Here is a 15,229-nt window from a genome sequence, read left to right on the forward strand (position 1 = left end):
CAGGCAGGCAACTGTCTCAGAGCTGCGTGAGCATCAGTAGGCAGACAGAAGGGCAGGAGAAAGGGAAGCAGTGGCCGCCTCACCACAGACGGCTGAGAGTTGGGAATAGGGAGACTCAGCAGGTGTGGCCCAGGTCATGCCCGGATGGAGGACCCTTCCGGAAGCCCTGAGCGCAGACATATGGGCTGGGAGTCCCCTCCCCTGTTGGCCCTGTGAGCCTGGGTGGCACCATCACTGCCCTGCCTGTGCTGTTCCTCATGGGGGCGAAGATAGCTCCATCAGCAGGTTTTGCAAGACTTGGCCTGGCAAGCTGCCCGAAGAACTTAGTCCGGAGGTAGGCATGCTCCCTCCTTCCCCCTCCCCTGCCTCACTGCTGCCCACCAGTCAGGGGTGGGTCCTGGTCATCCCTCCTCACTGAGCCTCAGGAAACACCAGAAGACTTAGATTTCCTGATGGGGGACTGAGGAACCTTCCAGCAGTACAGAGGGGTGGGCCTGGCCTTCCACCTCTTCACCCCCATCCAACTTCCCGAGGGCTGCCTTTCCAGCTCCAACACCTCTGCATCCCAGGTCTGCCCAGATGTACCTCGTTGGGAAGGCTCCTAACTCTGCTCGGGGCTCCAAAACTGTTAGTAAAAGGGGGTGGGGTGGGGGGCCAGCAGCTGTGGGATTGGCTGGGCAGCCCCAGACAAGCCCCATGACTGCCTGTAGCTCCAGTTCCCTTCTCCTTAAAGAAAGAGGTCATTAATGCCCACCCCTGTGTGTGGCGGGGGGAGGATTAGAGGAAGTGGGGTCTTGTCTCTCTGGCAGCCAGCCAGGCGTCTGGCATGTGTCCAGATGATAAGGAGCATAAGGGCCCTAAGAGGAGAAGTGGGTCAGGGGGGCTGGGCCCAAAGGTAAGGAGTAAGAGGGAGCAAGAGCTGGCATGCACTGGGTAAGACCTGCCTACACATCCAATCCCACGTAATCATTACACTCATCATTTACAGAAAGAGAAACTGAGGCTCTGAGATGAGGTGGCACCCCAGGCTCACGTGGCAGGTGGTGGAGCTGGGGTCAAGCCCAAGGCTGGTGCGGCCAGAGCCCAGGAGCATTTCTACTGCACAGGCTACCCTGCAGGGCTGTGTGGGAATGGGCACAGTGAAGTGGCCTTGGGGTCCCATGATTCCTTGCAGGGGACAGTCCAGCTCTGGTCCCAGAAAACAGCGTACACCTTCCCTGTCCTCTGCCTCTGTGCTGTGAAAGGTGCTATGTGAGCGTCGGGCACCTCTTTCCACATCCTGCCCTTCTGAACTGCAGAGAGGAAGACAGACCTCCACGACCCTCCTTGGCAAGCTTGGGGCTGGGGTGGGGAGGGGACTCACACACCTCCACTCAGCCAGACTTCTCTTACCCATGACCAGTCACAGGGATTCGGCACAGGGGAGCCCGGAGCCAAAGCTCCAGCCTGTCTGTAGGAGGCCACAGACTCACGTTCCCTAGAGGGCCAGGCAGGAGCGGTAAAGAACTGAGCTAGGGGTCTGACGTGGGCTCTGGCTGCCCAAGAAGCAGGAGCTCTCTAAGAAGGGGGCAGCCGCTAACAGGGCATCTATGGGCCACCAGGCTGCAGTCTCATGTAGACAGGGTCCTGTAGCTGGCCCGCTCCTGCTCACACTGCTCTGGGCTCACAAGCCCTCTAGCCATCCCTGCCCCAGCAGACAGAGGAGAAGCAATGCCCCCAGTTATAGCCCCCATCTGGCCTCAGTCTTCCCTGGGTACATGGTCCCTGATGCCCCGGGCCCAGCACCGCCTCCTCCACCAAGCCTGGGTCAGGGGCCTGTTGACAGCACACAAAGAGAGTAGGTTCTGGAGATAGGCCCGGCTTCCTCAACCTCCAGGCTGTGTGACCCTGGGCAGTTGCTGAACCTCCCTGAACCTCACTTGACAAGTGGTTGTGAAGATCCAAAGCAACGATGTGTGTAAATGCTTTGCAGGGTGCAAATGAAGGCTTCCCTTCCTTCCCGATATTAACAAGTACAGCCCTGGGAAAGGTAACACGAAGCCTATGCTCCAATAGGCTGGCAGGTCTGATGGCAGGAGTTTCCAGCTGAGCCTTCTCTGTTGGCCACAATCTTCTGACCCAGAACAGAGCAAGGGACACAGGTTCAGCTGCGGACCGTGGGTACGTGGCAGATGGGGACTCTGCCGCCCAGGACCCAAGCCCTCGTACTGCTGTAGCAGCGGCACAGGCAGGCAGCGCCACCTAGTGGACGTGATTAGACCGGGAATCAAGACCGGGAATCAAGATGCTGCTCCATGGGGCGGGTCTCTCTTACCCCTTCTCTGTCTCTGTTTCTGTCTCTCTCTGTTTCTCCAACAGGCACTCTGCTGTGAATGCATACCACAGGCCCTTACTGACGCTTGCACCTGCACACAAATGTTCCCCAGCCCCCTCCCCGTGGCATCCCATCTTGGAGCTTGCCCTCAGCAGCCATAAAGCAATGCTTCCTTTCTCCTTCCAAAAGCTGATTTGGTGACTACTTGAGGCCAGCCAAATTGTCTGAAAAGGAAATGGGGTGAGGTCACAGTTGCTTAAGGTCTAGTACCTGCTAGCTTCCAGCCATGAGGTAGGTGTCCCTGTGACACAGAAAGGATGACTTACAATTATCATATGGTTTCACTTATTTGTGGAGCATAACAAATAGCATGGAGGACAAGGGGAGATGGAGAGGAGAAGGGAGTTGAGGGAAATTGGAAGGGGAGGTGAACCATGAGAGACTATGGACTCTGAAAAACGATCTGAGAATTTTGAAGGGGTGGGGGGTGGGAAGTTGGGGGCACCAGGTGGTGGGTATTGTAGAGGGCACGGATTGCATGGAGCACTGGGTGTGGTGCAAAAATAATGAATACTGTTATGCTGAAAAAATAAAAAAATTTAAAAAAAAAAAAAAAAGAAAGAAAGGATGACTTACCCAAGCCCAACCAGCCAGCAAGTGACTCCAAACCCCAGGCTTCACAATCGATACTTTCCTTCCTCCAAACTCCACAAAGTATTCCAGTTTTAAAAATGGTCGCAATGGATCCTTGAACTAGGATTTCATTTGAAACAGATCCAACTTGGCCCATAATTCTATTTTTGGTCCCAAGATGATTTTCTAAGTGACACCAGAACCCCAATTCCTAGTAATCATTGTCTTATCTACACTGTCCTCAGCCTCCTCCCAGCAATGGAGTGTGTGTGTGTGTGTGTGTGTGTGTGTGCAAGTGCATGTCTGTGGTGTGTGGAGGGTCTGTGTGGTGTGTGGCGTATGTGTATATGTGATGTATGGATGTGGTGTGTGTGTATGAATTCATGTGTATGTGTATGTTTGTATATGTGTGTATCTATGTATGTGTGTGCATATGTGCGTGGCATGTATGTGAGGCTGCGTGTGTGTATGGTAGTTGGGGTTTGTGGCACAGATGCTGCATTGAGGGAGAGGCAGGATCAAATCCCAGTCCTGTCCGCCCCCTCCCTCCTCCCCGGTGTCCTGGGTGTGCCCTCACTACCCAGTGGTTGTGCTCTGACTTAAGCCCACGCCTTGAGTGTGGGCTGCCGCTAGTGACTTGCTTCTAATGAATAAAATGTGGCAAAAGTGATGTGATGTCTCTTTCAAAATGAGGTTACAAAGATGACTCTGGGTTCTGTCTCACTGGCTCTGCTGGAAGCCAGCTGCCATGCTGTGGGCTGCCTGGAGAAAGGCTGATGTGGCAAGGAAACTCATGAACTAAACTTCCAGAAACAAGCAGCAAGCGACGGAATGGCAGCAACCAGCACTGTGTGAGCTGGGAAGTAGACCCTTCCCAGCCGAGGCTTCAGATGAGACCACGGCTCCAGCCAACACCTGCAGGCAGCCTAGGTCAGGGGACCCAGCAGCAAAGCCATGCCCAGATTCCTGACCCACAGAGCCTGGGAACGAAAAATCGTTTTTGTTTAAATTTTGATAAATGTTGTTTTAAGCCACCAAATTTAGAGGAATTTGTTATGTAGTCTTCTCCTTGCCTTTCTGGGGCCCAGTTTCCCTGAGGGCATGCTTACCACAGTACCCGGCCCTTAAGACTTGACAAGTAGCTCCTTTCTCCTTTCCACCCTGAAAGGCAGGCTGGGTATGCTGCTCTCCCAAACAGCATGGTGGAATGGGAGACCCTGAGTCAGGCTGGAGGTTAATGGAGGGTCCATCCCTTCCCAGCCCGTGACTGGCACGGCTGCCTCTGGGACATCAAGACCAAGCACTGGGCTGGAAGGTACATCTGACCGTATCAGCTTGGGGCTCCCTCCATTTCGGAGTGAAGGAAGGGTGATCACTGCCAGTCACAGAAGCTCTTTGACTTCTACCCTCCGTGGAGGGAACAGGAAGCTCTCCAGGACCAGGACGGAGCAAGAGCTCTAGCACCCAGGTGGTCCATGGGTGTTCTCTGGACCAGGTGTGGACAGCCCCAGTGGCAACCGGATTCTGCCTTTATAATAATCCCACCAACACCCACAGCTGTGGGGAGATGCACCTGCCCAGCTCCTGCTGCCCCAAGTCCCTCTGTCCGTCCCTCTGGCTAAAGAGTGGCAGCAGCCCCCTCAGCCCCCTCAGTCTCCTCCCCTGCGGCCATCCAAGCCAGGCCACCAGCAGGCACATCTGTAGTCTCAGTGGGGGGATCCCAGGATGAACCCCGGAAACAGTATTCAGGGTGGACCGCTGGGTCACATCTGGGTGATGCTGTCCAAGCCCCTCTTATTCTGCCGTCCCTCAGGTCAGCTGCACTGGCCCTGACCCTATAAAGCACAGAGGACTCAGCTCAGAGACCCCTGAGCAGGCCAAGCTCCAAAAGGAGTTTCTTTTTGCTTTATCTTCCCTCACAGATATCGATCAGGGTGAAGGGCCAGGGGAGAGCAAAGCACTCTTTGTCGTCCTTTCTAGAAAGTCAAACCCCAAGGTTCAGAGTCTTTGGCAAGGTCATATGGCAGTTCTTAAACAGCGGGACTTTCGGATCCCGAAATTCCTCAACACTTCTTCCACGGAGAGGTGGGGTTTGTGCCCTCTCTGTCTCTGAATCTGGATCCGGGACCCTAGGCCAAGAACCAAGTGCCACTGAGCCAGTTTGGGGGCAGGCTGGGGACAATGGGCAGCATCCACTTCCTGTCTCTCAGGACTTTGCTCTTGAAACTCACTCACCCTTCTAGGAGAAGGCCTGTATGGGGGGCTCCCATGGAGAGGAAAGACCCAAGGCTCTGGCCTTCTGCTCCAGCTAAACTCCCTGCCACCAGCCAGCAACAGCTCTCTGAGCACCAAGTGAGGCAGGTCAGAAGCCGACCCTCGGCCCTAGTGGGGCTGCCTCCACTGGCACCAGGTACAGCCCACAAGCCTTTCCCTCCAGATCCTACCCCACCGCCCCCTGCAGTTTCCCGAGCTAAATAAGCATTGGGCTTTAAGCCAGTTGGTTTGGAATTTCTTGGAGTGACTGATACAGGAGGAAGTGGTGAGTTCAGTTCAGCTGACTTCCAAGTCCAGCCTGATGGGCTCCTGAGCCCCTCATTGCCAGGGAGCTCACCAGGGTCAGCCTTGAAGATACTCCCCAAGTCACACCCCATCTCCCCAGGGCCAGGAAATTCCCTTCAGGCACAGTCTCACTGCATTTCACCAAGATGACCACCCATGGGCTAAGATGGCCCCTACAGGCCCCTGTCCTGTACCGTCTCAGTTCTTCGTCCCTCTGTCTTAGTGTGGGTAAGACTTGTGAATACCAAGTCGCCCCCAACACGAGGTTACTCATACTGCACAGGGACTTGGCAGATGGCACTAAGGCTACTAATCAGGTGACTTTAAGGTAGGGAGAATTTTCTGATGGGCCCAGCCCCATCCCATGAGACCTTTAACAGCAGTTTTCTCTGGCTGGTGGGAGATGAGGTAATCGGAGAGATTTGAAGTGTGACGGGGCTTGGGCAAGTAGTGGGGGTCTCCTACACTGAGATGGAGGGGCAGAGGCCAGGACCTGAGGGTGGTCATTGGGTGCTGAAGAGGTCCCCTGATATCAGCCAGCAAGAAAGTGGGGACCTCAGTCCTGAACCACCAGGACCTGAATCCTACAAACCACCTAAGGGAGCTTAGAGGCAGATTTACCCCCAGAGCCTCAAGCTAAAATCCTGGCCCCTTGATTTCAGTCTCGTGGGTCCCCAGGCAGAGAGCCTGAAGGAGCCCACCTACATCTGTGACCTGCAGAACTATGAGATGATCCCTGGCTGCTGTTTTAAGTTGCTCAATCTCTAACTCATTATACAGTAATGGAAAATTTATGGGACACCAGCCCCTTTCCTGCCAGACTCTTCCTTTGTTGGAAGGATCCTTCCTTTCTTCATTGCAAATGTGGTGACAGGTAGGGCTTCAAGCAATGTCTGGGGAGGGGGTCTACAGCCTGCCAGGGCCCGTGGGGTGTAAGTAGTTCCACCCATCCGCAGGTCCAAGTGCTGGCCTAGGATGAGATGCCTATGTGTCACCAAACAAACCTCGGTGGCCTCACAGAGCCATTGTGGACAAGCTGGGTGTCCGGGTCTCAGGATCCAGAGGATGGTAGCATCAAGCTCGCTGGCCTCCAGTGATCAGGCTACCAGATTTCCTGCTAGGGTGACTAAGACCAATCTTAATTAGCTGGACTCTGGTGACCTGGGCACTCCCAATTCCCTCACTTCAGGACAATAATAGTTCCCTGTTCAAACAGACTTTCTTCCAGAAGGACCAGTCCCAAACTCCTGATTTAATCTGTTTTAATCTGATTTAATCTGTTCTCTGTCTAAGCACAGCCTTCCCTCATCTCTTACCTCCTCTGACCCCATCATTATTCTGGTCCGAATCCACAAGGACACAGTCAGAAGAACAAACCCTCTTGCTGGGGCCCAGATGGTGCTTAATGCGCTCAAAGCCCCTCTACCTCCTGCCCCGCCTGGCCATGTTCCTGGGAAGCCGACCACACAGCAGTCCCCGGGCCCATCCTCCAGATGGGAATGCTGAGATTCAGAGCACTAACACAGGATATGCCACGTAGGGTGCCTCCTCACAGGGGGTTTCAACTTCCTTGATGTCATTGCCATCGCTGCTCAGGTTCTTAAGGACAGGGAGTTTGGCCCTCTGTTATCACTGAAACTCGCGATTGCAAGGCTGTGTATTCACTTAGCAAATCAGACAGGAGAATGAGGTTTGGATTCTCCATGTCCTTCCTGTTTGTCTTATCTATGTTTATCTTTTCAGTCTATATACAAGTAAATTCAAATTACCCGTTAGGATGACAGTTCTGCAATTTCTTGCAGTTCTTTTGGGCTTTGCTTTATGCGTGTAGTGTTTTGATGTTCCCGGGCTACGTCAAGTGCACACAGCTCCTCATTGCAGACTGTTTCTTTTAGGATAATGCCTTATCCCACGTTATCTCCCCAATGCCACATGCTATCATCTGGTTTTATCTGTTGTTAACACTGCTTCACTGTCCTGATTTAGGTTTGGGCATGCCTAGTATGGTTCATTTTTTTCTATCCCTTGATTTTTCTGCCTGGTTGCGTTGAGTTGTATCACGTGTAAGCAGCATATGGATGGATTTTTACATTTTCAGTCTGATGATGTCTACCACTTCATGAGGCAAGTTAATCTGCTCACTGTTCTGTGAATGCTGACATAGCTGAACTTGGCTCTGTTCGTCATAGTCTGTTGCCATTTTGCTTCTCTTTTTATCTCCATTTTTCCTGCATAGTCAATTCTCCCCCCTTTTTTCTTAAGGATTTATTTATTTTAGAGAGGAAGAGTGAGAGCCGGGGGGTTGGGGAGGGACAGAGAGAGGGAAAGAGAATTCCAAGCAGACTCCCCACTGGGCATGGAGCCACATGTGGGTCTCAAACCCAGGACCCTGAGACCATGACCTGAGCTGAAATCAAGAGTAGGACACTTAACCAACAGAGCCAACCAGGCTCCCCCAATTTTTGCTTCTTTTGTGGTTTTGAGGTTATTCTTTTTCTGTCTTTGTTACCCTCACTTTCCCAGCCTCCATACCTAACTTGACCTTTTTCTCTGAGCAAGTCTGCATTATGTGTCGTCCCCATCACAGGTACAATGAGGACTTGCCAGACTTAACAACCTGCCTACCACACACCCTTGTCCTCCATTTGTTATTTCTGTCCAACGTCGGTTGTCCCTCTTATCTTTAACTATAAAATGTGACTTTTAATTTTTATAATTAAAAGTGAATTGTGGTTGCCCATTCCCAGTGGGACTCAGGCCAGTTTTGTCCCAGGAATGCGAACGGGACTCTCCCTTTGCACAATCCTGATGTGTGTGAATAGCAGTCACCCTGCTCCCAAGATTTCTCCTTGGTCTTTGGTTTTCAGATTTTGACTATGCTGCGTCTTCTTGTGGATTTCTTGGGTGCAAAATAGCACCAGTGTCCCAACAATGCGGTCCAAATGAAGTTACTGAGGTTTATTAACTGCATTTGCAAAAACTACAGCTTTGGGAGCTAGCCCTTCAGTCTAGCAATCATGATCCGTGAACCGTAACAGGACATCCTTCAAGGTCTGTTAGCGATCGGTTATTACTCAGTTCCCGTCCTGACAGCAAAGCGTACAGTTGTCCTATCTCCTCATGGCCCAATGATATTTTTCAAAAATGGATTTATGAAAAGGATTGTAAAATAAGTGATTGTAAAAATGACTAAACAAACTAATCTGATCATCACAAGGTGGTATTTGGGTAAAAAAAAAAAAGGATAAAATGCAACAAAGAAACAAAATGTGATCAGACACTACACAGACTTTGATGCGGCAAGCACTGTTCAGCTGCTCTTTGCAAGTGTCCTTTAAGGAAATGAAGCCACTTTAATTCCCCATGTTTCTCATATTTTCAATTAGAGTGTAGTAAATATGTATTAGTTCTACTAGGTTTTTCCTTTTCCTATATATTTATGTCAAGCAGCAAGGGAGCATTATTTAATGACTTGACAAAAGTTTTTAAAGGTCACTGAGCAATCGTAATTTGGTTGCACTGGTTATGAAGACGGTCTTCATTATTTCAGCTGCACGGTTATCTCTCTAGTCCCAACTGCTGTGCAAAACAATAGCTCTGTAATTGAGCTCTTTCCCGGATTATCTGATGGATGTGACTTTTATAGACTTTGTATATCCTGGTGTTCTTACTTCATTTTGTAGACTTTGTATATCTTTGTATTCTTACTTCATTTTTCAGTGCAGCCTGATTTGAAGATCAAATCATCATTATTTTCCACTAGCATTTTGAAATTGATACTCCATTTACTCCTGGCATCTCTGGGTGCTGGTGGAAAGTCTATCGTCACCCGGTCATTCCTTTGAAAGTAATCTTTTCCTCTCTTACATTTGGCTCTTACTTGATCGATTGATTGCTTTTACTCTTTACTTTTATTTTTTTAAGATTTTGCTTATTTATTTGAGAGAGAGAGAGAGAGAAGCAGGCTCCACACTGAGCATGGAGCCTGATGTAGGACTTGATCCCAGGCTCCTGGGATCATGACCTAAGCCAAAGGCAGACAGTTAACTGACTGAACCATCCAGTTGCCCCTACCCTTTACTTTGAAATAGCCATCTAATTGCCAGCCGTAGCAAATAGTAGGGAGAGCTCCCACATACCTTTCACCCTGTCTCCTCAATGGTTTCATGTTACAGACCCACAGTCCATCAAAGCTAGGATCTGAGACTCACACAACGTGTACACAATGGCTGGATGTCATTTTAACACTTGAGTAGATTTGCATAACCACGCCCACAACCCAGCCACAGAGATCTCCCCCGCCCACACTGCAGGCTCCCGCCCACACACCCCTATCCCTAACTCCGAACACCCATTCCTCAGTTCTCCATCCCTAAAACATAGTCATTTAGACGATGTTTTATACATGATGTCAGGCAGTCCATAACCTTGATATTGGCTTCTTTCACTCAGGACCCCGCTCACCAGGGTCTGAAGCAGCAGCGCCCCGTGGCTGGCGGCCAGCAGTGTTGGACGTCTTCACAGCGACCACTCACCATGCATCTATCCTGTTTGGTGAACCCTCTCTTCGTGTCTTTTGCCCATTTTCTGACTAGCTTGTTTTTAACAGTGGAGTTGGGAAAGATCTTTGTATACTCTAGAGAGGGGTCCTGTGTCAAATATGTGGCTATGTTCGACTTCCCCTTCATTTCTGAAGGATGTCTCCCCTGGACATAGGCTTCCCGGTTCCTTTCTGTCAGCACCAAAAACATGGTTGTTCCACTTCTGCCTGCCTCTGGAGTTTCAGGGGAGCGATCTGAGGCCACTCTGACTGCTTCTCCCCTACGTGCACTGTGCCATTTCCTGCTGCTTCCAAAGAGTTTTCTTTCTTGTTAGTTGTCAGAGTTGTTACTGTGATGGGTCTTCTCAGGGATTTCTTTCAGTTTTCCCTCTTGGGGGTTTGTTTGGCTTCTGAATCTGTATGTTTGTGTCACTTTCCACATTTCGATAGTTTTCAGCCACTCTTTCTTGGAATACATTCTCAGCTCCACCTTCTTTGCCTCTTCTGGGATTCTGAGGGCACAAACGTTAGGCCTTTAATGGGGTCCTCCACTTTCCGGATGCTGCGGGCTTTGTCTTTCTTTTCCATCTGTTTTCTATTCCAATGGTCGGTTCCCAGGCTTCACCTTCTTCTGTTTCTCAGAAGCATCTGGCACCACTGTCCTCTTCCTAGCTCCCAAATCACAGTCCCCTGATGACGTCTGGCTTTCCTGCCTCCTCAAGGGCAGCCCTTCTTTGTCTTCTTTTCTGGAGCTTTCTCATCTCCACAACTCTTAGGTGATAAGTCTTTGGTTTTGAACTCTTTTTTTTTTTTTTTTTTTTCCTGTCTACTCTATTCCGGGTGTAATCTCATGGCTCTTCCTCACTCCTTGAGGTCGACAGTGCCTATTTTTATAGACGTAGCCCTGACCTCCCCTCAAGCTTCAGACCCATCCCTGATGCCTTAGCATCCCCACTTTGTTGATACCTGCACAGTCATCCAGCAACTCCCTGCCCCTTGTCTTTCAACCAGAACCCCTATTTCTCCGCTCTCCTTCAGACACAACTCTTGAGACTTTTCTATCCACCCTGAACATTAAAAATCTTTTCCCCATCATGTTGGAGCTTAATATTCTCAAATCCAACACTTTCCCATCTCCCCATCTTAGGAATACCAATAACTTTATTAACAACTGACCCCATTACTCATATTCACTTTATCTCATCACACAGATTGTTCTGTGACTTGGCATCAAGTCTTGGAACACTCATAGAGAAAACGGAGTTGACCTTCCACTTTAGAAACCCCCACCCTTGCTACAGCCCCACTGTGGTATCCACCCTACAGTGGTATTTTCACTGTATTATTGGAGAATAATGTCCTCCCAATAGCAACATCTCCCCACCCATCTTCCTGCCATCCCCAACTCTCCTGAAACTCCCTGTCTTCTCAGAGGATGAGAGCCCTAGGTGCTCCTCTTGACTCTGCCCCCACCATCAATGTCTAGGCTATGTTGAAGATCTGACAGGAACCTCCACACAGATGATTCTTCTGGAACTCTACTTCCCAGGCCTCTGGTGGACTTTGATTCGACTCTTTTCAGTGACGCACAGACATGTCCTCACCTTAGGTCTCTTCTCCCTTAAGAATCATTCCAGCTCTGGCTCCAAGACCATGCCCTCTCATATGGCCCTCGTTGACCATCTGCCTGCCTTTCAAACTTTCCCCAGTTCTTGTTCACCTGTTTTTTTATCTGCATAAATACCACCCATTTTTTTCAGCCCATAAGGGCCTCTTGAAATCATTTCGAACTCTATCCTCACATACAGCTCCAAATCCCTGGCCTGCCTACATTTTTCCACTGCTGCCTTGACAGGCACTAGCACTGTGATAAGCCACCACCTGGGTTCCTCTCTCCCCTCCAGGCCCATGCAGCCTGAGGTGGAGGAGAGCCATGTAGGTGTGTGCCTTGGCTCCTTGACAAGCCGGTCCTTGCTAACTCCACCGGCCCCTCAAGGCTGCTACACGACCCCATCCTGCATCCCTTGCTGATGTTCCAACAGATTCCCCTAGCAGCTGTTCCCAATCTTCCCCCATCCCCATGTCCATAGACCCACCCCCATTTCCTGAACTCATATGAGATGAATGCGCTTCATAATTTATTGAGAATTTCATCTGATAATGACATTCTCACCTTCTCTCCCCCTTTCCTCAGAGTGTCTCTGTCTTTCCCCAGTGGGTCTCGCTTGAGAAATAGCCTTCCTCTTTTCAAGACAAACTTTTCCCACTGGATTCTGGATCCCTCGCCTTCCTGATTTCTTCCCGATTTTTTTCCATTTTTCTTAGAGCTTCTTTTTAAATTTTTTTAGCTCTATTAAGAAATAATTGGTAAATCATGCACACATTTAAATACCTTGATGCATTTGGGCATAGGTGCACACCTGGGTTACCATAACCACTACCAAGTCACCAAGGCACTAAAAATAGGCATCAATTCCAAAACATTTTCCTTGTGTTATTTTTTAATGTTCATTTTTTGGTAAGAACACTTAACATGAGATCTATCCTCTCAATGTATTTCAAGGAGTAAAAGACCAGACTGTGAACTTGTACATATTTTGTTGTATAACAAATTTCTAGAACTTATTCGTCTTGCCTAATGGACACTGTACCCATTGAAAAACAACTCTCCACACCACCACCCCAACCCCTGGCAACAACTATTCTATTCTCTGCTTCTTCTTCTTCTTCTTCTTCTTCTTCTTCTTCTTCTTCTTCTTCTTCTTCTTCTTCTTCTTCGTCTTCTTCTTTTTGAGAGAGAGAGAGAGCACAAGCAAAGGGAGCTGCAGGCAGAGGGAGAGGGAGAAGCAGGCCCCCCTCAGAGCAGGGAGCCTGATGTGGGGCTCAATCCCAGAACTCCAGGATCATGACCTGAATGGAGGCAAACATCTAACAAACTGAGCCTCCCAGGTGCCCCTATTCTCTACTTCTATGAGTCTGACTATCTTAGACAGCTCATGTAAGTGGGAATCATACAGTATTTGTCCTGTGACTGGCTTTTTCCACTTAGCACAATGTCCTCTAAGTCCATCCATGTTGTCACAAATGGCAGGATTTTCTTCTTCTGTAAGACTGAATAATATTCCACTGTGTATATACACCACATTTCTCTACCCACTCAACTCTGATGGACATTTGGATGGTTTCCACATCTTGGCTGTTGTAAATAGTGTTACAATGAACACTAGGGTGCAGATATTTCTTTGAGATCCTGATTTCAACCCTTTTGAATACATATTCAGAAGTGGAATTGCCAGATCACATGGTAGTCACATTTTTAGTTTTTTGAGGAACCTCCATGCTGTGTTTCATACAGCTGCCCTTTCTACCTTCCCACCAACAGTGTATAAGAGTTCCAATCTCTCCACATCATTGCCAAGGTGCATTTTCCTTTGTTTCCTCTATAATAGCCAACCCAACAAGTGTGAGGGGATAACTCACTGTGATGTAGATTTTCATTTCCCTGATACTTAGTGATGTTGACCACAGTTTCATATACCTGGTGACTATGTATTTATCGTCCTTGAGAAAATGTCTATTTAAGTCTTTTGCCCATTTTCCTTTTTTTAATAATTTTTTTATTTTTTTTATAAACATATATTTTTATCCCCAGGGGTACGGGTCGTGAATCGCCAGGTTTACACACTTCACAGCACTCACCATAGCACATACTCTCCCCAATATCCATAACCCCACCCCCCTCTCCCAACCCCCTCCCCCCATCAAACCTCAGTTTGTTTTGTGAGATTAAGAGTCACTTATGGTTTGTCTCCCTCCCAATCCCATCTTGTTTCATTTACTCTTCTCCTACCCCCTCAACCCCCCATGTTGCATCTCCTCTCCCTCATATCAGGGAGATCATATGATAGTTGTCTTTCTCCGATTGACTTATTTCGCTAAGCATGATACCCTCTAGTTCCATCCACGTCGTCGCAAATGGCAAGATTTCATTTCTTTTGATGGCTGCATAGTATTCCATTGTGTATATATACCACATCTTCTTTATCCATTCGTCTGTAGATGGACATCTAGGTTCTTTCCATAGTTTGGCTATTGTAGACATGGCTGCTATAAACATTCGGGTGCACGTGCCCCTTCGGATCACTACGTTTGTATCTTTAGGGTAAATACCCAGCAGTGCAATTGCAGGGTCATAGGGTAGTTCTATTTTCAACATTTTGAGGAACCTCCATGCTGTTTTCCAGAGTGGTTGCACCAACTTGCATTCCCACCAACAGTGTAGGAGGGTTCCCCTTTCTCCGCATCCTCGCCAGCATCTGTCATTTCCTGACTTGTTAATTTTAGCCATTCTGACTGGTGTGAGGTGATATCTCATGGTGGTTTTGATTTGTATTTCCCTGATGCCGAGTGATATGGAGCACTTTTTCATGTGTCTGTTGGCTATCTGGATGTCTTCTTTGCAGAAATGTCTGTTCATGTCCTCTGCCCATTTCTTGATTGGATTATTTGTTCTTTGGGTGTTGAGATTGCTAAGTTCTTTATAGATTTTGGACACTAGCCCTTTATCTGATATGTCATTTGCAAATATCTTCTCCCATTCTGTCAGTTGTCTTTTGCTTTTGTTAACTGTTTCCTTTGCTGTACAAAAGCTTTTGATCTTGATAAAATCCCAAAAGTTCATTTTTGCCCTTGCTTCCCTTGCCTTTGGCGATGTTCCCAGGAAGATGTTGCTGCGGCTGAGGTCAAAGAGGTTGCTGCCTGTGTTCTCCTCAAGGATTTTGATGGGTTCCTTTCTCACATTGAGATCCTTCATCCATTTTGAGTCTATTTTCGTGTGTGGTGTAAGGAAATGATCCAATTTCATTTTTCTGCATGTGGCTGTCCAATTTTCCCAACACCATTTATTGAAGAGGCTGTCTTTGTTCCATTGGACATTCTTTCCTGCTTTGTCGAAGATGAGTTGACCATAGAGTTGAGGGTCTATTTCTGGGCTCTCTATTCTGTTCCATTGATCTATGTGTCTGTTTTTGTGCCAGTACCATGCTGTCTGGATGATGACAGCTTTGTAATAGAGCTTGAAGTCCGGAATTGTGATGCCACCAACTTTGGCTTTCTTTTTCAATATTGCTTTGGCTATTCGAGGTCTTTTCTGGTTCCATATAAATTTTAGGATTCTTTGTTCC

Source organism: Lutra lutra, chromosome 14, assembly GCF_902655055.1.
Source record: "Lutra lutra chromosome 14, mLutLut1.2, whole genome shotgun sequence".
Taxonomy (NCBI): Eukaryota; Metazoa; Chordata; class Mammalia; order Carnivora; family Mustelidae; genus Lutra; species Lutra lutra.